The sequence below is a fragment of the Parambassis ranga genome, chromosome 13, assembly GCF_900634625.1.
Source record: "Parambassis ranga chromosome 13, fParRan2.1, whole genome shotgun sequence".
In the NCBI taxonomy this organism is placed as follows: Eukaryota; Metazoa; Chordata; class Actinopteri; family Ambassidae; genus Parambassis; species Parambassis ranga.
Window position 1 is genome coordinate 15305600 of NC_041033.1, and position 20974 is coordinate 15326573.

At 42.5% G+C, this 20974-nt stretch overlaps 1 protein-coding gene across 2 annotated transcripts in view; it reads left to right on the forward strand.

Annotated features, from left to right (window-relative positions):
* Nucleotides 1-2133: 2133 nt before the first annotated feature.
* lrfn1 (leucine rich repeat and fibronectin type III domain containing 1) overlaps nt 2134-20974 on the forward strand; it is a 94656-nt gene continuing 75815 nt past the window's right edge. For both annotated transcript variants that reach the window (XM_028419662.1, XM_028419663.1), the window contains exon 1: nt 2134-2475. The gene's annotated coding sequence lies outside the window, so the exon portion shown is untranslated. The remainder of the gene's footprint in view (nt 2476-20974) is intronic.

A 20974-nucleotide genomic window follows, 5' to 3' on the forward strand; every position in this document is an offset into this window, starting at 1 on the left:
ATTATTTTTTTGACGGCTTGTGTCTCATCTCACTAATCTATCTAAAATCCCCCAGAGGTGCCCCGCCCATTTTAACTGGCCTTTAATTACAACAGGCTGCTCCTCTTGTACAAGCAGTTGTGCATCAGATAATGGTGACACCTGTCATGTTGCAGCACTGAAGCAAAGATGATGTGAAACTTACAGGCACAAAAGATGTAGATGTCACTGCAAAAGAAAAAGAAATTCTCCTGTGTAAGATTTGCTGTCCGTATAACGTTCACTTTAAGGACATAAAGTGTGCCTGTGGTAGAATTAACCTTGTTATTTATGGTTCTTTTTATTTCATATCATTTTCACATTATTATAGTCGTACATTTGGGACCTGTTATGTGCGAAACTTCCATCGTATCTTAAATGTTCTTATGTGATGAGGTACTTTTTATAGCTAATTAATTCAGCTCACAGAAGACATTTTAATCAACTGTACTGTAAAGGTGAATTTTCTGCACATCTCAGGAGTCTTAATATCCAGCATTTCATACAGGGTGCCATGCAACTGTGTGTGCAGTATGCTCCTGCAGCCAAGTCAATTGGATTTGACAGGATTTGTCAAGCACACCAGAATTCCATTTCTCATCACATGTCCCGTGGCTGCCATGCATGAGACAATACTCTTGGAGATGAATATGCACACAAAGAGGACATTGAAAACATGTTGCAGATGTTGGCATTATGATGAAGGATGGGCTATCTCTGGCTTTCTTTTGCAACTCAGAGAGGATTAGCCATTGTTTTGTATTTTTTCTGGAGGGAGGATATTCATGTTTATTTTTTTTTTTCTATGGGCTGGATATCCCATTTCTGGGCTAAGAGGAGTGCATGGCCCAAAGGAAAAGCAAAGCATGGGGTGCTGCCTGAGACATGTGGGTGGTCAAGGTATTTTCGCTTCTTCTTATTATGGGAGCATGTTCAAGATTGAGAAGGATAAGAAATAAAAAGGGAATTCATTAGAACACAAAGAAGAGAGCACGTGTTTCTGCCTAGGAGGAGGATGGATGTGATTTTTTTTTTTTTAAGTGCAGCAATGACTCCCCTTCCCCTCCCCTCCCTCCCCTCTTCTCCCTGCCTCCCTTCCTGTCCACTGTTGCAGTATGTTGTTGTGCTGGACCATGAGCTACCAGCCCATCCCGGAGTACCACAAACACCCCACAGCACCCCCTCTCTTTAAGAACCCACCTTCAAAATAAAACATTTTCTTCTCCTCTCTTCACCACCACAGCAAAAAAACAGAAACCCTCAGATTTGCTCGTGTATTTTCTTTAAATGCAGACCAAATGACATCACATTGCTGCAGTGCTGCACTGTCCATGAAAGGTGTCAGTCGTTTCCCTCTGATACCAAGAATTTGTCCACTGGCCACTTGGCTCTGCTCTGCTCTGCTCCAGACATCATGGCGTGACAACATGTATTCTTCCATACCGGGCTCGTATTACGCAGGTGGACGCCTGCATAAGGAGTAGAGGCGCAATTTGAAAGGTTGCCCTGTTCTCCGGGACGCACGGAGAGATCACCTGTCTCATCCCGAGCGGACAAACGGACCGCAATGCTTTTTGTTTGAGGAGCGGACGGACTAAGGAAAACTAATTGCTCGCGTGGGTACGCGTAGTATTATAGGAGAAAGAGGGGGAAAGCAGTGTGTCAGTGCATGGGTGGGATTCCTTCATTGCGCTTCAGACAGGCGAAGTTATGATGGCTTTAGTGGCGCTGCGCGGATAGTGCTGTAATGAACAGAAAGCCGCTGTTGACGGATAGTTTTCAACCTTCGTATGTTTTTTGATGGACTTGAATCCTGAATTTGACGCCAACCTTTTTTACCGTTAGAGGCTTCCTCCCCTCCACACAACCTAACGCTCCAAAAAAAGCTCCTGACTGCAGCTCTCTATTCCGACAGCATCTTTGCTGCAATTCATACCCGGCGTGAGATTTATTAGAAATTTCATCCGCCGTTATTTCTGTGTTACAAACCAGGACGCGGGGGAGACTTGAAACGACCACATACTGACGCTTTAACCCCTATTTGAAGACCGGCTCGGACGATAGCCGCGGACCATCCTCAGCTTTTTTTTTCGTTTTGATTTGGTGGATCTCAGCTTAATATTTTCTGCCTTTTAATAAGCTTCAGTCCGATCGTAGACTACTGGGATTTTAGGTGGGGTTTTATCCCGACGCAGGTAACTGGGAAGACCCCACTGTCTCTTGTTGATGACACTTCAGCAGCAGATTGTCGCTCATCACGTCCCTTGGATTTTTTTTTCCTCAGCACAGACCTGACCAGCGTAATAAGAAGGTTTTACGCGTGATTTTGGAATAAATGAACTTCCGTCTCCATCTCAGATTCGTGGCGAATTTATCCAGTGAGACAAGTGTGCAGACAGCAAAATCATGTGCATGGAGATCAGCCCTTTGGCTTCTTGTATATTAGCCCCACTTCTGGTAAGTCCTTTAGACTTGGCTGACAAATGTGGATTGGACTTTGGCAGTTCTGACACATGTGTGTGGGTGAAATGTACGCATGTCTGTATGAGGGGTTGAATGGTGTCCAAACCTTATTTTATGTTTGGCACAGATTGTGGTACATGTACAGTAATATCTATCTATCTATCTATCTATCTATCTATCTATCTATCTATCTATCTATCTATCTATTTGCAACTATTATCTTCACTGTAGTGTGTTGGATATAATATGTCTGTCTAGCAGGGATGTGATCAGGCTACTTGAGATATTCAGTGCTCACATGGTGGAGCAGTTATTGTCAGTACAAAGCTGTTACACAGTCTGGTAGAGTGAGTCTGATGGGCCCAAAACAGCCCTGTCATACTGAAGCGCTGTGCTGCGGCTTATGGAGATGGTTAAAGAGTGACACCATAGTTGAATTACCACAGACAGGAACGTATGTAGAGGTGGCCCGGGCGTGTCTGCATCAGCACGACGCAGAAACCAAGACTTTTCATAAATTAGCAGGAGCTGCTGAAAATCCTCCATGAGGACAAATTGCACTGATTGCATGTATGATGAAGGCAAACTTGTTAAGTTATGAGTTTTAAAAGGCTTATTGCGTGATGGTTTAAGAGGGAATGGAGGCCTTGGTACAATGTGTGCACATCACTTTTGTTTTGGACAATCAGCTGAGAGGGATTAGATGATAAAAGCAAACAGAAGTACTGATGCAGCATGGTAATTATCTCATGGGCTCTGTGAGTGTATGTAGGTGACTACCTTTGCAGCTGGAAGTTTTACCCCTCTCATCATTTTCCAGTTACCCAGTAAGCTCACAGCCTTCTCCAGGTTCAGCTCAGCATATATGGGGAGTTGGTTACACTCTGGATATCCTAATTTTGACATGCAGAGGCTGCAGAGGTCAGTGTCTGGTCCCCAGAAATATCTCTCAGAGGACATCAGGAAGCATCAGATGGGAGGAGTGAGGGTCCAGAATGACTGCACAAAGGGAGGCTGTAAATCTATTAGACTGAGGTGGTGTTAGATCTTTATGCTGAACTCAAGCGAGCATTCCTCACATACAGTGGCTCTGCTTTATCCATGCAATACCTTCCAAAGACGTCCCCTGGGGAAGATGTCGGCATTTGTCAGCTCCATCAGGGCAAACAGTGCAGATTGCACTGCTGTTGGAAGACACTGACAACCAGAGAACCAGCTGTACCTACTGTATACACCCTCCTTTACCATAAGTGATGCATACTTGTTTCTATGTGGTAGCGACGGGGTGTAATAATTTCAGTGGAATGAAAAATGACAGTTGTGACAAGGGCTTGGCTGTGTTCCATTAACTGACAGATGTCTAAGGGCAGTAAAATCTCATCCTGTATTCGTCATACAGTAAGGCTTTTAGAGGAAAAAAAAGCTAGCTAGCTCAGGGGCTTGGCTTACTGTTACTGTCAAGAGTTTTAAGCAAAGGTTCAACTTAATGTTGCTGAGGAGAGCAAATTGAAATTATGTTTGGTTAACACTGTGCATCATACAGGTTTTAACATAAGGGACTTGAAAAGACTCCTAAAAACAGAGGTTAATGAGGTTTTTTCTTTGGAGGGTTGATACCCTTGAGCCTTATTGGATTTGTAATTTGAATTAGCAGCGCGTGCAGCAGAGCTCTTATGTATTTAGATGTCTTTTTTACGAGCTGTGTGTTTGTGTGTGTGTGTTGTAGTGAGTAGTGATCATCACGTCTTTTGCTTGTCAGTGTGTTGCAGGATGTTACAGCAGAAGCTCAGAGTACTTGCTGTCATGTTTTTCCCTAATGAAATCAGACAGGATGGTCATTATCATTATCATGCATTATTGCCAACACTTCCATATTCAGTAATGCTAATGCAGGCAGGAAACGACTGCAGAACAAATCCATATCTCAGCAGGTAACACATAAAGAGAAAGTTGCAATGGCATGTGAGCATAGTTTGCTTCTCAGGTTTCTGTATATACAGACCATGGGGTGAGATTAATGGGACCTCTCTGCCTTGCCATTCTGTTGCATTGTGTTACAGCAGCTGCTCATGGTGCTGGTGTCATGTGTGAGCATTATGAAATTGGGACCAGTAGAGGGTTATCAGCCAGCACTGCAGGAATGAAAGAATAAAAGCAAGCACCAGCTATTGGCCTGTATGTGTAGGTATAAAAGACTTCACAAGACAATATATAGGCCTTTTTTTCCCTCTGCACACGGTGTATTAACATTTACACAATAACAGTGAGTCATATTCACAGATTGACATTTTCAACGTGTACATATCTGAACAGATGGGCAAACTATAATTCTAAGAGTTAAAAATGCTAATATAAAAAGAAGTGACTTTTAGCATTAGTCCTCAGGCTGCCTTTGCCTCCATGCATTATTTGGAGACAAAAGAACAAAGGATGTGAGGATAATATGATGCAAACTATTCAAATAAGTGGTGTCAGTGAAGAAATCTCAACCCTCTTGTTAATTTCACAAATTCTGTATCCTGCATGCAGTAAAGAAAAGAAGAAAATAAGTACCAATTAAGTTGTTATCAGTTGACAGAATGAGATGGATGTTTCTCCCAAGGCAAGCCAAGTTATTTAACACCCGAGATGCAAAAAAAAAAAAAGAAGAAATGTCGTAATTACAACTATCCAAAAAGATCAAAGAGTCACCAAAGCACTGAAGCAATTAAACTAGAGCTTTCGTTGGAATGTATTTTTTAGGGTTAGTGAGTAACAAAGTGACCGAGGAAGTCAGTGCATCCAAAGTGCTGAATGCTGAAGGAAATACAGGTAAATAACAAGCAGGCATCAAGAGGCATACAACACTTATCAACTTTGCTGTTTTGTGAATTTGAATGTGAGCAATAAGAGCAATACAATAATGCACTAAATAGCTACTGCAGCGATGTTAAAGTCATAAATAGAGCAATTTATTCTGTCAGTTGTTTGGTATGGTTTGTACGTATTGTTCCCTCTTACTCATCAGTAAACAAAGAATTTATTTCTGGTGAGGGAAGAAAGTGCTGGAGGATGTTGGTACCGATGGTGCCTCACAACAACAGGGCTTTTGTTCACGTGTAAAGAAATACACCCTTGCAAGGTGCAAACACATGCATGAAGTGGTTTAGAAGCATTATGCAGCCTGTTTGAAGGTCAGTGTGACCTGTTCTGAGTGTAACCAGGCTGATGTCCATTGCATGCTGGAGTAAGCATTAAATGTGCATAATCCAAACCTCAGTACGTTCATAACCACGCACTTCAAATTCCGTAAATCCAACCAAAGAGTAACTGAAAATAAAGTTAAGAAAACAATAACAATCCCAGCCTTCTTGGTTAAGGTTGCTTTAGTGCAACAGCAACACCATCTCCTCTGTTTGCAGACTTTGTAGATTATTTGACAGCCTCATTTTTGGAAATCATTGTCAATCAGACTTCTCCGTCCATCATTTATGAGGACTTTTATTGCTTCTCTCACTACAAATGAATTACAGTCAATCAAATGTCAACAAATAAGATGAAGCAAACGGCAGTAAAAGCAGAACAGCAGAAAAATTCCAAACAAACAATGCATAAAATAGAGTGGATAGACTTAATAATTTACACACTTGGCCAATTTTTTGTATGTTCTAAGAACATTCTCATTCTGACTTGAAAACCTTTTAAGAAATATTAATCACAGAGCATGAATGTGGGCCCAGAGTATGCTTGTTAATGTCATGGCTAAGTTGCTGCTGTTTGTCTCTGACAACGGCTGATAAAAAGATAGAAAGGTTAAAAGACAGACCTGCTTGGTGCTTCATGATGATTGTCACATGTAAAATGAAGCAGCAGAGAGTGATCAGAATGTACAAAGGGTTGTGGTGAAGCAGCAAGAGAGGTGTCTGTCTGACAGAGAATTACAGATTCCATATGGAGTTTAGAGAGCTGATTTATGTTTTTTAAAATACCAGGCAGGAGGTGGCTGAGCTCGTCCCTGTGGTAAGCAGCATTATGAGCCAGGTATAGCATTCAACCTGGAGCCGCTTGAGTCCTGACACAGATACTCAGATGGGAAAAGGCATGTAACCTGCTGTAGAGCATGTGGCATTTAAAATGCAGAGGAGCAGCATTTTTTGTGCCCATGAGATCCGCAGCATGCTACAGCCGGTTGGCCATTCTTTCTGTTGACTCGGGTAAGAAAATTATTGGTGGCATCTGTCTCCCTCAAGTAACACTGTTGTGCAGTCATCCTGCCACTGTGGCAGGCTGAAAACCTCCTGACACCGTGTGTCAGTGCCTTTATACGATCATTTAAATACACTGCTGTGATATCATGATATAAACAAAAAGCAATGAATGTGTATCATAGAAAACTTCCAGATGTCTTATCTAGGCTTCTGCTGTTTACCTGAAGGTGACATTGATTTATTTCATGCTTTCAGTTGCTGCATCTGGTCATATTGATCAATAACTTCTACAAGAACAGCATTTCCCTGTAGCTCTTTTGAGCAAGCCAATTAAGAGAGCTACAAACTCTCATAGAGAATTCGAAATGTGCACAAACACTATCGTCCCCACAGTCCCATTAAATAATGCATAAGAACAATATATTATTGTGCAGCGCTTACAACCACAGGTCTTACTAGTCCTATTAAGGACTTTCTCATTCGAACTTGTAGTGCATTTAGTGCTCTATTCAGTCTTGACTGAGGCATTAGGAAAAAGATTATGCCTCCATGAATAACTCCCACTGAATATGCCACTGTGGTGAGAGATCATTCCGTCCTTACATATTGATTTGTTTGTCAGAAAGTCATATGGCGTGCTCTTTGTTAGAAGGCAGCAGCCTTGTTAGTGATGCTGCCTATTAAAGGCTGGGAGACAACAGAAGCATTGACTCTTCTAGTGATGGGTACGGTTTAGAGCCTCAACCTTCACATTCGGTTTTCACTGTTTGGCTAAATGTCTGGTTTTAATAGAGACACATGCATAATCTAGCACCCCAGTGTAGAAAAAAAACAAGAAGTCTGTGAATAATGTCTTGTCACTGGCCATATTTTCTTCCAGTTGTCTTTTCAAAGTGTCTGCACATGTTATTTCGTGGCAGCTGCGGCTACCATGCTTCGCGTCTAAGCTATTTGATTTTGTGCAACCACAATAGATATGTGCAGTTGTTTCTTTTTTCCCTGGTTAAATCTTTCCATAGTGTCTTCATAATTTAATACCTAATCAAAGAACTTACACTGATTTTGTTCTTCTGGTATACTTGATAAACTATAAAGGAAATATTCAGCTCCCCTTGACTGAATCCTTTCTCCTTCCTTAACATCTCTGAGCTAATTTTCACAGACCTGCTTCTCCACTGATGTGGGTCTAACTTCACTAGATCATCACCAAAGAGCAGGAGCTTAAACAAGATAAAAAATATTATTACCTCAAAGAAAATTACTTAGCAGGTTCATCAAGTGTACTGCACTGTATTTCTGTGTGAATCTTTGAGATCTTTTGAAAGCTTCAAACACAAAGGACATTCTCCTCATAATAGATCTAAGTTATAGCTGAGCAGACACAGTCTTCCAAATAATTGATTAGTTGTGTGCTGTTGATGAAATAGATGTATTTGCTGTGCATCTTTTTTTTTTAGCGGGGAGGATTTCCCGCTAATGCAGAGCTCAAAATCTGGCTCAGATTTTTAATTTTATTTGATCAACATCTATTGGATGTTCCTCTTGTTGTTTCAAATCAGTCACTGAAGTTGAGCTATTAATTACACAAGCTGTTACTGCTGTTGTTTTGAACTGTGAATTAATTTCGGGAATGCTTAATTTCAGTAAATCTTATGGGTTTGTTATGGATATTGGTACCATGCCACTCCCATGTGTCTACAGGCTGATAGCTTTTCAGTAGCACGTATAAAGCCTCCAGCTTCCTGAGTAGATTAGAATAATGAAATTTGACACCCACATAGGTTGTCCACCATTCTTTTCCTATAATCCCTTGGATCATATGTGCCACCACACGCCATGTTCTTTCCTCAAAGGCTTGTTAGCATCGTTGCACATTTAGTTATCGCTGTATTCTCCTAAAATATACCAGCTGTGGACTATGATGACCTCGCACAGCCACTCTTCTGAATCAGTGATTGTTTTAGGTTCCTTCAGTGGATACGCAGCCTCAGAGACACAACAAATTTGTGTGATGTCTGCTTTTCACAGTCTCTTGGCTGTATTCTATGCATTACTAATTGTATACAACACGGTCGTCAATATTTCTGCATTATTATGATGTGCTTGCCATAACAACTAGTTTGTACACTGTACACAGCTGGAGTCAATAAATACCTGCAACTACAGCAGCCACTTGACCTGGGATTGTATGTAGAAGCAGTTCAGTTCAGTTCAGTTTCTTGTTGTATTTGTGAAGTTGTCTCCCATCAGTCACAGTTTTTGTTTCATTTTAAAAAGAATAGATCTTTTATTTTCTGTGGTCAATGCTTGGTGGGAAAACTGTATTTTAGAATGTATTCTGACTTATTTCAGTTAACCCAATTCTGTCATTTGAAGTCTAATTTGAAACCTAGCTTTTGACCTTTTAATTTGGTCCTTCTATTTTAAGTACTAATTGAACTTTTTAATGATTAGTATGACAAAACCCAAAAATGTGTCTACATATTAATTGTGACTGTTTTAACCAGTGATGAGAAAAGTCAAGTGACACTATAACTATAAGACTGTGTGTGGGTTCGGCACTACAATGTGATTAAAACTCAGCTGTTACACCATTTTCCACACAATGAACTGTGACATTGTTGAAAACAGGAGATGCTTTCAAGAAGGGGGAGAAAAAAAAATAATAAAAAAAAACAAGCTGTGCCTCTGAGAGACTTTCTGTCAAAACCTTTTTGAGGATGTGTCTGTCCTTTTGCAGGGCACTGACAGTTTAAAAAAACATCTTTATTTCTTTTGGAACAGAGCCTCATGTGAAATGGATCAAGTGCATGCTATGCCTTATGCAGCTGCTGCCAAGTCGCAATGAGTATAATGGTACAATGTCTGTACTACTTAAGGCTTATGGAAGGCCTACTTACTATACCATTACAATGCAGCAGAAATCTTTCTAGGCATTACATAGAAATGACCTCATTCATGATGTGACACCAATGACCAGGATTTTCTACAATAAAGACGGTAACTCTGCATTGCAGGAAAGAGAATTGTTTGACTGTCAGTTATAAATTGAAATCTGTTCAAGGGAATGACTTGAATCTTGTTAGTCCAGGATGACTGTTTCTGAAAGCTGGGACGATCAAGACACTGTCAAATGTCTTCATCCGATCCCGTGTTAGTGTTAATTATGAATACTGAGAAGTGCTCTGCTGTGCCTGTCAGCCAAAGGCCATCAGTTTAAATGTCTGTGTAGGCTTTGTGAAAGAACTGTTGCTGTGCAGGGACTGACCCTATAGATTCCTATCAGTATACAGCTATCTAAAAATCCTTTTGAGTTGTGCTTAACCCCAATGATAGCGGTGGACTTGTTTTCTGTCCAACTTCTAGACTGGCATGCTTACAGAAGACAAATCGCCAGGCAGATGGATAGTTTTTGTGCCAATTTTTTTTTTTTCGATTGAACCTTTTTCTGATGGGGGGAATCATCCGTAAGGGCCTGCACTCAGGGCAGGTGGGTAACATTGACAAACATTGAGAGGTGAATTGGCAAAACAAAAGCTGAACCAACTCCGCTGTTGGAAGGAAAAACAACAGCGGTATGACAAGCTCTCAGTGTACCTGTCTGTCAAGATGCATTGAGACATGCCAACCAAACTCGTGTCAGAGAAAACAGTGCCCAGCAGAAGGTCAGCTGTAGATCATGCTCATATGAGCGGCACTGAGACGTGAAACAATGTGAAAGCTTTATGGTTTGATACTGACATCAATATAATACGTAGTGAACTAGCAAACAAACCAGCCTGGCAATGTGAAGTGATAATCTTGTTAAAGAGTGATTATCTTCCCACAGACAGTAGCTGCATGCTTTTTGGTCGTTTGGAGCCATCCAAGCTTACAGTTATTGATGATGTCCTCAAATCATTAGATTGGTCTGACAAACTACTTTCTCTGTCGTCAGGCTTGATAGATGATGACTAGATGTAGCCGTTGTGGGCTGGGTGTCTATTGACTAAAAGGGCCTCATTTATGGGGGCCAAGATTAGTGATGTAGGACATTCATAAAACGTGTCAGCCTCCTCCTGGATGTTGGGATGGATGGTTGACGTCTCCTGGCTTATCCTGCAGACAAGTGATTTGTACTGTAAAAGATATCAGGGCCTGGGCTTCACTCTTATTCTCAGTTTTTATTTTAAGTAAATGCTGAAATTTTCTTCTTGTATGCATCTACATTGGCATTATATGCAGTAGTTTTAAGTAGCATTACGATAAACAACATATAGTATTTCAGCCTTTGTAGAATCACCCACAGAAAAACAAAAGCATGAAAATGCTTAAATTATTAATTATTATTCATATTTTTAAATATCTATAGTAGTAGTACAACTTTAGCCTAAACTATTGTTTACCCATATTCATATTTTATAGTTTGCAGTTTATTACAGACATAAGTCATTAGATTTTCTTCCCTAGAAGGTTCATATGTCTTGTTTCTTTCTGTAGTTCAATTACCGTTTTATTCTTTTTACTCATTTGTATTTTAACTGTGGTGGCATTCATTAAGAGTAGCGAAAAAAGAATTTTAATATTACAGAGAAATGTGTTTCCTTAAGTGCATATGACAATAAATGCTTTGAAACAGAATGTCAAAAGGTATAGAATACTACTCCAGAAATGGCTGGTGTTAATTTATGTAAACTTTTTGCTCTCAGTGTCTCTAATTATAGGTAACAATTACTGTCTTCTCACTGTCTTCTCACGGCATCCATCACTGTACTTTCCCAGATATATGCATATATATGCATAAATGTCACCAACAAATGATCTAATGTGTGTTTTCTAAAATATGTTTTAATATTACAAAAAATAAAAATGTAATATGCACTTTTGTTTGTTTTACTTGATGATTGGGTGCTGCATCGTGCTTGGTGTGTTAGGATTCTGTGTTTCTTGATTTGTTTTCTGTTTAGTTTTCATTCCTGCCCTGAGTCTGTGATCTGTGTGTTTGCAGCTGTGTCTTGTGTTTCCTGTTTTATTTTGAAGGTCCATGTTTCCCCTTGTGTTCCTGTGTGTTTTACTTCCTTGTGTTTCCCGCCTTTAGGATTGCTTGCCCCACCCTGATGTGTCTCACCTGTGTCTTGTTACCCTTCTGTATTTAAGTCCTGTGCTCCCCTTTGTTCTTGTTAGTCCGTCCATGTATCCATGCCATGTTCCTGTGTGTGTTCCCTTCCTCCCTTTTGGATCTCCTTTAGGTTTGGTTTGTTTTTTACTGTTTGTTCTTGGTGATTTAGTTAGTTGTTTTTTACTCCTTTGATTTGTACTTTGTGTTCCGGGATTTTATGTTTTTGACCTGTTTTGGCTTCATTAAAAGCTCTCTTTTAGTTCACCTCAGCCTCCGCGTCTGCATTTGGGTCCAAACTCCCCCCATAACATAACAGAACGGACTAACCATAAATGGACCCAGCAGACTGTGTTTCAGCCTGGAAGGCTATTAAAAGACAATGGAGATTCCTCCAAGCAGAGGTGGACGAGGTGGACTCCTTAATTCCTCCCCCTCAAGACAATCAGGAGATCCGGCAATGGGTCTCCTACCGGATTTCGGTTTTACAGTTGCTGGGGGACCTATGCCTCGAAAAGGAGAGACTATCTACCCGGATAATCTATACTTTGGAGGATAAGCCTTGGCTAATTGACCTGCTCCTACCTGCGTATGAGGAAATGGAGAGGTTCCCCACGCCAGTGGCCCCAATGCTTCCCCCCTGGTTCACCCAGCCTGTATTCAAACCAGCCGGTCCATCCCTGTCTGTTCCTGCTCCGGCTCCAGCTGCAGTCTCCGTCTCCTCATCCCCTGACCCTGTCGAGGTTTACCCCTCGTCCTCAACGGAGGCAGTTGGATTACCGTCCTCATGGGTTTCTACAGCAGCTGGTAGTCTGACATCTTCATGTCCACCAGTTCACTCCTCCCTGTCTGTTTCTGCTCCAGCTGAATTCTCCGCCACCTCTTCCCCTGACCCTGTTGAGGCTCCCTCCTCGTCTTCAGCGGAGCCAGCTGGACTCCCTTCCCCGCCTGTCCCAGTGTCAGCTGGTGGGCTGACGTCTACGCCATGGCCAGCTGAACTCCTCCCGTTAGTTCCTGTGCCAGCCGGTGATCCTGAGCCTTCTATGGAGCCGGTTGGGTCTACACTGTGTGTTCCTGTGTCAACTGGTGATCCGACATCCTCGCCATTACCAGCATCTCCTGCATCTCCAGCCTTGGTCTCCGTCTCCTCATCTCCTGATCCCACGGGGGCTCGCCCCCCAATCTCTATGGAGCCAACTGGACTTCCTCCTTCGTGGGTTTCTGCAGAGGTTGGTAGCCTCACATCTTCGCCCGCGCCAGCTGTTCCAGTTCCTGCTCCAGCTGCTGTCTCTGCCTCCTTATCCCCTTGCCCTGCCGAGGCTCACCCCTCGTCTTCAGCGGAGCCAGCTGGACTCCCCTCACGTATTCCTGCGCCAGCTGATGGTCTGATGCCTGCTCGTCCCTCCCTGTCTGTTCCAGTTCCTGCTATGGCCCCCGCCTCCTCATTCCCTGAGCCCGCTAGGGCTCTCCCCCCATCGTCTGCGGAGCCAGCTAAACCCCCTTCCTCATGTGTTCCTGCTCCTGAGCTAGCTGGTGGACCAGAGGCTAGCCTGATGCTGTTTGGACTCCACGTGTCACCACCTGTTTCAGAGGCTACCAGTGCTGCCTTGAGTGGAGTTCCTGCTGAGGTACTGGAGTTTGTATATCTTGGGACAGTGGTGGCTCTGACTGTAACTCTGGGGATTGCCAGTTTGGATTATGGGGGGGCTCCATCACAGCCACTATGGGCTGCCTGCTCAGACTCTGGGGAACCTTCTCACTTCAATCCTGATGGACCCTCTGTTCTGGTGACCTGCCCTGACCCTGGTGTTCCACCGCTCCCGAGTTGCAGACCCGACGCCGGTGGCCCGTCGCCTCTGGCCTCCAGTGCCGTTGCTGGTGGTCCTCCCTCGTCCCTGGTTTCCTGTCCGGACCCCGGAGGGTCCTCGTCCCTGGTTTCCTGTCCGGACCCTGGAGGGTCTTCGGTTCTGGTTTCCTGTCCGGACCCCGGAGGGTCCTCGTCCCTGGTTTCCTGTCCGGACCCCGGAGGGTCCTCGTCCCTGGTTTCCTGTCCGGACCCTGGAGGGTCTTCGGTTCTGGTTTCCTGTCCGGACCCTGGAGGGTCCTCGGCTCTGGTCTCCTGCCTGGACCCTGGAGGGTCCTCCTCCTCTCTGCCGGCCTTCTGCCCTGACCCTGGTGGGCCAGCCTCCTCGTCTCTGCCGGCCTTCTGCCCTGACCCTGGAGGGCCAGCCTCCTCGTCTCTGCCGGCCTTCTGCCCTGACCCTGGAGGGCCAGCCTCCTCGTCTCTGCCGGCCTTCTGCCCTGACCCTGGAGGGCCAGCCTCCTCATCTCCACTGGTCTTCTGCCCGGACCCAGGAGGGTCTGCTGCCTCGTCTTCGCTGGTGTTCTGCCCGGACCCTGGAGGGTCCGCATCTCCATCGCTGGTGGTCTTCCGCCCGGACCCAGGAGGGTCCGCATCTCCATCGCTGGTGGTCTTCCGCCCGGACCCAGGAGGGTCCGCGTCTCCATCTCTGGTGGTCTTCCGCCCGGACCCCGGAGGGTTCAGATCTCTGTCCCTGCTGGTCTTTCGCCCGGACCCTGGAGGGTTCACCTCCCTGTCCCTGCTGGTCTTCTGACCAGACCCTGGAGGGCCCATGACTCTGCCTCTACTTTTGCCCTTCTCCCTGCCTCTGTTGGGCTTCTGCCGGGACCCAGAGAGTCCCAGGCCCCTGACTGTTTTGGCCCCCTGGCCGTTTTTTGACTCTGTGGTCTCACAGTGGCCACTTTGAACTTCGTTTCCCTCTTCCTGAACTTCTGCCCGTTGGGTCCCCTTTTGTTTGAACTCTGATCCTTGTGGTTTTGTTTTGATCCCTCCTCCGGACCTCCCCCCTCCCTCCCGGCTCAGCTGTGACTTTTGTTTTTTTTTCCCTGGGACGTCTGGGATCCGTCCCTTGAAGGGGGGGTACTGTTAGGATTCTGTGTTTCTTGATTTGTTTTCTGTTTAGTTTTCATTCCTGCCCTGAGTCTGTGATCTGTGTGTTTGCAGCTGTGTCTTGTGTTTCCTGTTTTATTTTGAAGGTCCATGTTTCCCCTTGTGTTCCTGTGTGTTTTACTTCCTTGTGTTTCCCGCCTTTAGGATTGCTTGCCCCACCCTGATGTGTCTCACCTGTGTCTTGTTACCCTTCTGTATTTAAGTCCTGTGCTCCCCTTTGTTCTTGTTAGTCCGTCCATGTATCCATGCCATGTTCCTGTGTGTGTTCCCTTCCTCCCTTTTGGATCTCCTTTAGGTTTGGTTTGTTTTTTACTGTTTGTTCTTGGTGATTTAGTTAGTTGTTTTTTACTCCTTTGATTTGTACTTTGTGTTCCGGGATTTTATGTTTTTGACCTGTTTTGGCTTCATTAAAAGCTCTCTTTTAGTTCACCTCAGCCTCCGCGTCTGCATTTGGGTCCAAACTCCCCCCATAACATAACATGGTGCGCGTCTCAGAGGAAAATAAAGCTCCAGTTCAGGATGAAAAAGAGATAACATCTGAGAAATCCTCTAACTGAAAGAGCGCATGGCATTAGCTCAGTAATAGCAGATGGATACCCCTTTGATCCACGGTTGGGGAGGAGAAGTCGATTGAGTGACTGTGATAAGACGTTCAGCAGTTAAGCGCTTCCATTGTATCTCGACTCCACTGTATTTAGAGTACACTTGCATTTTAATAACACAGGGGAGTGAAATTAAATTAAAACACATGTATTTCTTTACTGCTATGGCAGCCATCATATATATATATATATATACGTTACATCATCTTAGTGGAAAATTCAGTGGTAGAATTCAAGAATTTCTCGTGTAAATCTTGTGTAAGTCTTTGAATTCTGACATGTCAGTAATTTCAAGAATAGACAGCTGAGCAAGCACGACGTTTGGCAGCTGGCTGTCACTTGAGTAGCTTTGGGGAAGAGACTTCATCTTATTAGACAGTGAAATCCATTGTGCATTTTATGGTCTTCAGTGATTTCCCCTGTGATCATTACACACAGCCATGAGAAGGTTCGGTTTAATTCATACATTTCAAGAAATTTTGTGCTTAAAATCTTAAAATGTTAATGTGTGACAACTAAATGGAAAGCACAGAGGATTCTCTGGCTTCAGTGTTTAGTTTGTCCTTCTTCTAGAGGAAAGAAAAATGCTTTGCCGCTGCTGCCGCTGCTGCTGCTGCTGCTGCAGAAATCTTTTGTTGGGATAATGTGGATTGGTTGAGCTTCGTGTAGATTTCCTTCCTGAGACTCTCTGATCACTTCTGACTCTGTTATTAATTTCATTTCACTTGTGTGCCATCATGGATCAACCTTTTTATATTTCGTCCACTTGCAGGATTGTTGATAAGGACACGGTGTTATTTGCTGTGTTGCCATGGCTGCAAACATCCCTCAGACCTGTTAGGTGTTTGTGGCATCCTGGTGGCTCAGCTGGATAAAGTGTGTGCCATGTAATCGTGATATGCTGTGTCTGAAGCCAGCAGGGACACTTTGTTAAATCTTACTCTTTTCTCTCTCTGTCCTCTTTCTTTTCTTCACTGTATTCAGCCACAAAAATAACCTTTAGAGCTGCTGGAAAGTGAAACTCTTATCTGACAAAATATGGACAGAAGGACATTGGGAGTAAGATACTCTGATTCACTGCTCTTCATCTTAACCTATGATAAAAAAAATGAACGTTTGGGTAAAAATATACACGGATAGAAGCAGATTGAAAAAGTCATTGTACTGCCTTTCAAAGCAGATTGTGTGTTGGCAAGCGGTGGAACTGTCCTTTTCAATTAGATATGCAATAAATAGTCCTGAAGATGTAAAACAAGCCTTCTCACAAAACAGATGCACCCTCTTGTTTGACTTGAGGGGTAGTGTTTCTCTCAGCATGGCTCTAGTCTAATCGGTGGCCTAACATATGGCTGATGAGCCTACAGCACATTCTGGTCCAAGAGCACTTAATAGACTCCAAATGACTTGGCTCTAGGTGAAAATACTTGGTGACTGAGAAGGGCCTATTACAGTGTAGTTCACTTGATACATGAAGCATACGGAGCACAACTGCAAAGATTGTGGTCGTCCCTATGATGTCCTCACACTATATACAGTAGTATGTCTCTGTTACCTTTAGAGGATGTTAAGATATTAAATCTTAAAATATACTTACCTATAACAACCTCTGTTTTTCAATTTGTCAGAAAAATCTTCACCTCCAGGAGTGAGTGAACATTTGTATCATATAGGTTATATAGGCCCAGGTTATGTCCTCAAAATAAATAGTACGGTAGAATAACAACACATACGATCATTTGGCCTCACCAGTTTAAAAGACTGACTCATCACATATGATCAGGTTCCCTTTGTGTCGTAATACAATGCAGCAGCTACAATTTTGGCATCAGTTTTCAGCAGTGCAGTGCTGTGTGATGGATGCAAATCCTAGCATTTATCTCATCTTCATCCTCTTCTTTTCTTTCAAAGATCATTGAGAAGTCTTTTGTTTGTGTTGTCATTATAACCAACAAACTAAATAGCTGAAAAGCAACAGTGGTCTTATGCACCTGGAAATTACATATTTACAATACTTCAATTCTGGCTGTGAAGATAGATTTTTTTTCTATTCTGGTCTGTCAGTTCATAGATTCTTACCTCCAGTGGCTTTCACAAGTTGAGTGAGGCTCCTCTTAATGTATGCAGCTCTCTGATTCAGAGCTGTGCTACAGTACATAGAGAGGTGATGTTGATTTTTCTCTTTAGTATTTTGCATATCATTTACATTTAATTTGGTGGCATCATAATTTTGCATTACATCTATTCATACAAACTGGTGTCTTGATTTAGATTCAGTCCATAATACTTTCACCACTTTCCTGCTGCCCACACCATTATGATGCAAGTGAAGCTGAACTTCATTATGGCTCCCATACAAAATTGTCTTTCTGACTATTATTCAAATATGTAAATATTTTCACAGTAATGTGTTTGTCATTGTTAGGAGCTCTCTGTTAATCATGTTGGATCAGGTTACAGTAGAATCTTACATAGACAATTATGTTTACTTTGCGCAACAGTGATCTTCAAAGGTGCTATAATTGTCTTTCATAAATGAGATTTTAGGTAATATGCTAATAACCAAAATGAAGTTATAAAGTTGTCAGTATGGCAGATGATGAAGTGCCTCAGCAAGCAGTTTACAGCAAGCAGTTTACATACATGGGGAATACATGGGGACAAAGCAAGATTTAACTGCAACAATTTGCAGTTAAATTTGTTGTTTTGTTGTGTGAAAAGGTTCTATAATGCACCACTGACTGACATAAGGGATATTTATAGAAGCCTCCTGTTAATTCAGTTTTATTAGACAGGAAATGAGAAAATTAGTTTTTAAATCTCAACAAATGTATCATCCCCTTTAATCTGATTTACGCAGTGTTCTCATTTCTGGTGATAGTGTGCAACATAATCAAAAAGCACAATGAAAGAGACTTTTGACTTTGATGTAGCTAAATTAAAATGACAAAGGGACATGGGGAAACCATATTAAGATGAATAACAATTAACAGTATGAGTCAGCTTTTTAAATCTTAGGGGACAAAAGCTTGCCTAGAATTAGAAAACAGAAATCACAGACACGGCTGACTGAAACATCAAGATATCATAGCTGGAGTGCACTTTAAACTTACCAAGCTATGAAGCAAATAACTCTGGGTGGAAAAAGACTACCTTACAGAGTAAACGAGAGCAGTAATCATTCTATAATGAACAAAGGCAAGGGTATGTCCCTGCATGGTTTTTGAAATAGGTAATTAAACTGTTTCCATATGTTACAGTTCAGAATTCAAGGTTTTAGGTATTCATCCTTGGCTCTATTCCTTGAGACGGAGGTTGTCTATGAATAATTAGCTCAGTTTGAGCTTACTCGTTAAGAAGCTTAGAAATGCTATGAGCTAAAGTATAAGCCGGCTTAGTGAGGTAAGTCCTGTACACACCGACTATTGACCACATGGTCTTGCGGTGCACTGATATTTTCAGAATCTTGAATAGGTGGTTTGTTGGAGTCTGATCATCTACCGGATTAAATGTGTTTTTGTGAAAACATCAAAAAACTGTACCAGGTATCGGTGGAAACGCTGTAGCACCTAAAGAACTGAGCTGTCTCCCACTTCTCCTGGTTAGACACTAATTTCACATCCTGTAAATGCTTGAAATGATTATGGTAGGAGTAATGGTTGGGATTGACATTGTTATCTACCTGCCATGTGCAGTTTACGCTGGCAGCCATGGCTAAATGAAGTCTTAGTAATAAGCGATTGACCCTCTATGTCAGTCTCTTTGAGCTGTGATGGCAATGTCACTGGAATAAGAAATGTATAATGGCCTTGTAGTCCCTGTTGCCTTTTAAAGACGTCCGACGATTTTCCAAGCCATTACGTTTGAGAGATGAGCACCAGTAAAATGTGAAATATCCTGTTTGAATGGTGTGTTCTACACCAGCATTGACTCACACACAAGGGGACCTTGTTTTTGTCAGTAAATCAACATGGTCTGCGAGTCTTGTGGCTGCACACAAGGGGGAATCATTGGCAGGTCTCATCCTTCAGGTTTGCCTTTGTCCTGGGTATAGAAGACTGTTTCCAATGGTTACCAAGACTGTCACAAACCTGGATGTGAACAGAGCAGAGGCTTAGTTTCTATCTATAAAACACCTTCTGCTGGTCATATTTTGAATTTCTAATGTGGATGCAAATCTAATTTGTCCAAATTTAGCTATAAAACAGGATGAGAATAGTAAAGCCTTTCGCTAGAGAGAGAGAATTAAGACTTCGCCACCATTAGAGCAAATGGCGCGTGTCACTACAGTGTACTTCATATAGCAACCAGCTAAGTGCCAATAAATGTACCCTTTTGTAATTCAGGCGGAGATTTCTTCATCCACCATTTCCCCTTGGGATCTTTTTTTAGAATTACAATAAAGCTCCATCTGTCCGTCCATTTTGAAAGTAGTTCAAACAGCACAAAAAAACTCTCAGTGACAAGACTAGATGAGATTTGAAGAAAGTATAAAGGCACCTCGCAGAAGCATAGAAGAGAATCTCTGGGTCATTTCACACGGGATGAACTGAAAGAAGCCATTGGATAACTCATACTCATTTAAAGCACTGGGTTTATTCTGTGCACAGTGTGTTTTCATCACCACCAAAACTAGAATACTCTAGTGCCTTCTGTGGCCCAGATACAGTATGATTTTTGCTGATTTTTACGACATTTTGTTCAATAATGGATGTTTAACTTGCTTGCTTTCTGTTTAAACTTTGTTAAGCGATGTAAAAGTGCCCCCAGCAAATGAGTCTGCGGCTGGTTAATGTATTTGTTCTACAGCACATGGTAGGTTGCACACTGTATACTATATGTTAACTCTTATTGTTCTGCAGGCTTGACTTGACTCTTAGATCACATTCAGGCTGCGAAAAATATCATGCTCTCACCCACCAATGAAGATGCATCTTAGGAAGGAATGACGCAGATGTTACTGTCAGCAGACTTTTTTTTTTCCTCTGCATGTATCTAAATTGGGAGCAGAGCCATTTAATATGAGTTCATAAATGTGCTATAGAGGGCGAACAAAAGTGGGATTGTTGTACTGAATTTCACTACTAATTTGACAGCTGTTTTATATCATAAATGTCCTTAAAATATGATGGCAGTATTATGAGATCTCTCTTGTGCTGAGCTGTGACACTCTCAAAATTCTACTGTGGTGTTAATCCACTGTATTCCTGCCAGTCTTATTCATTTATCTGTATTTTTTATAAATCCCTTAAATGGTTGTTGTAGAAAAACATGCTGCAGATAGTCATGATGCAGTCATGTAGCTGTTGGGCAGGCTCTGACTACATGATCAGATTTCTCTAAATTCCTGTATCATGTTGCTGCGGAGCCACAAGAGAGGATCAATTTGACGTGGGAAAATTTAACCCCTAATTGTCTCGCTTAATTTAAATGCACCGCATTTGATATGTGGAGATGGAAGGAGGCACATTTTTCAAACCCACTGTTGCAGTCCACTGCTCTGCAGCTCACCCCAGCCATTGGCATATAGTCACACTGTATCCATTATTAATCACGCAGTTCTCAAGGACGACATCTGCGCAAATTAGTATGCAGAGAGTGCGAAGATCACTTACCAGCAGTGACTTCAAAATTAAGTATT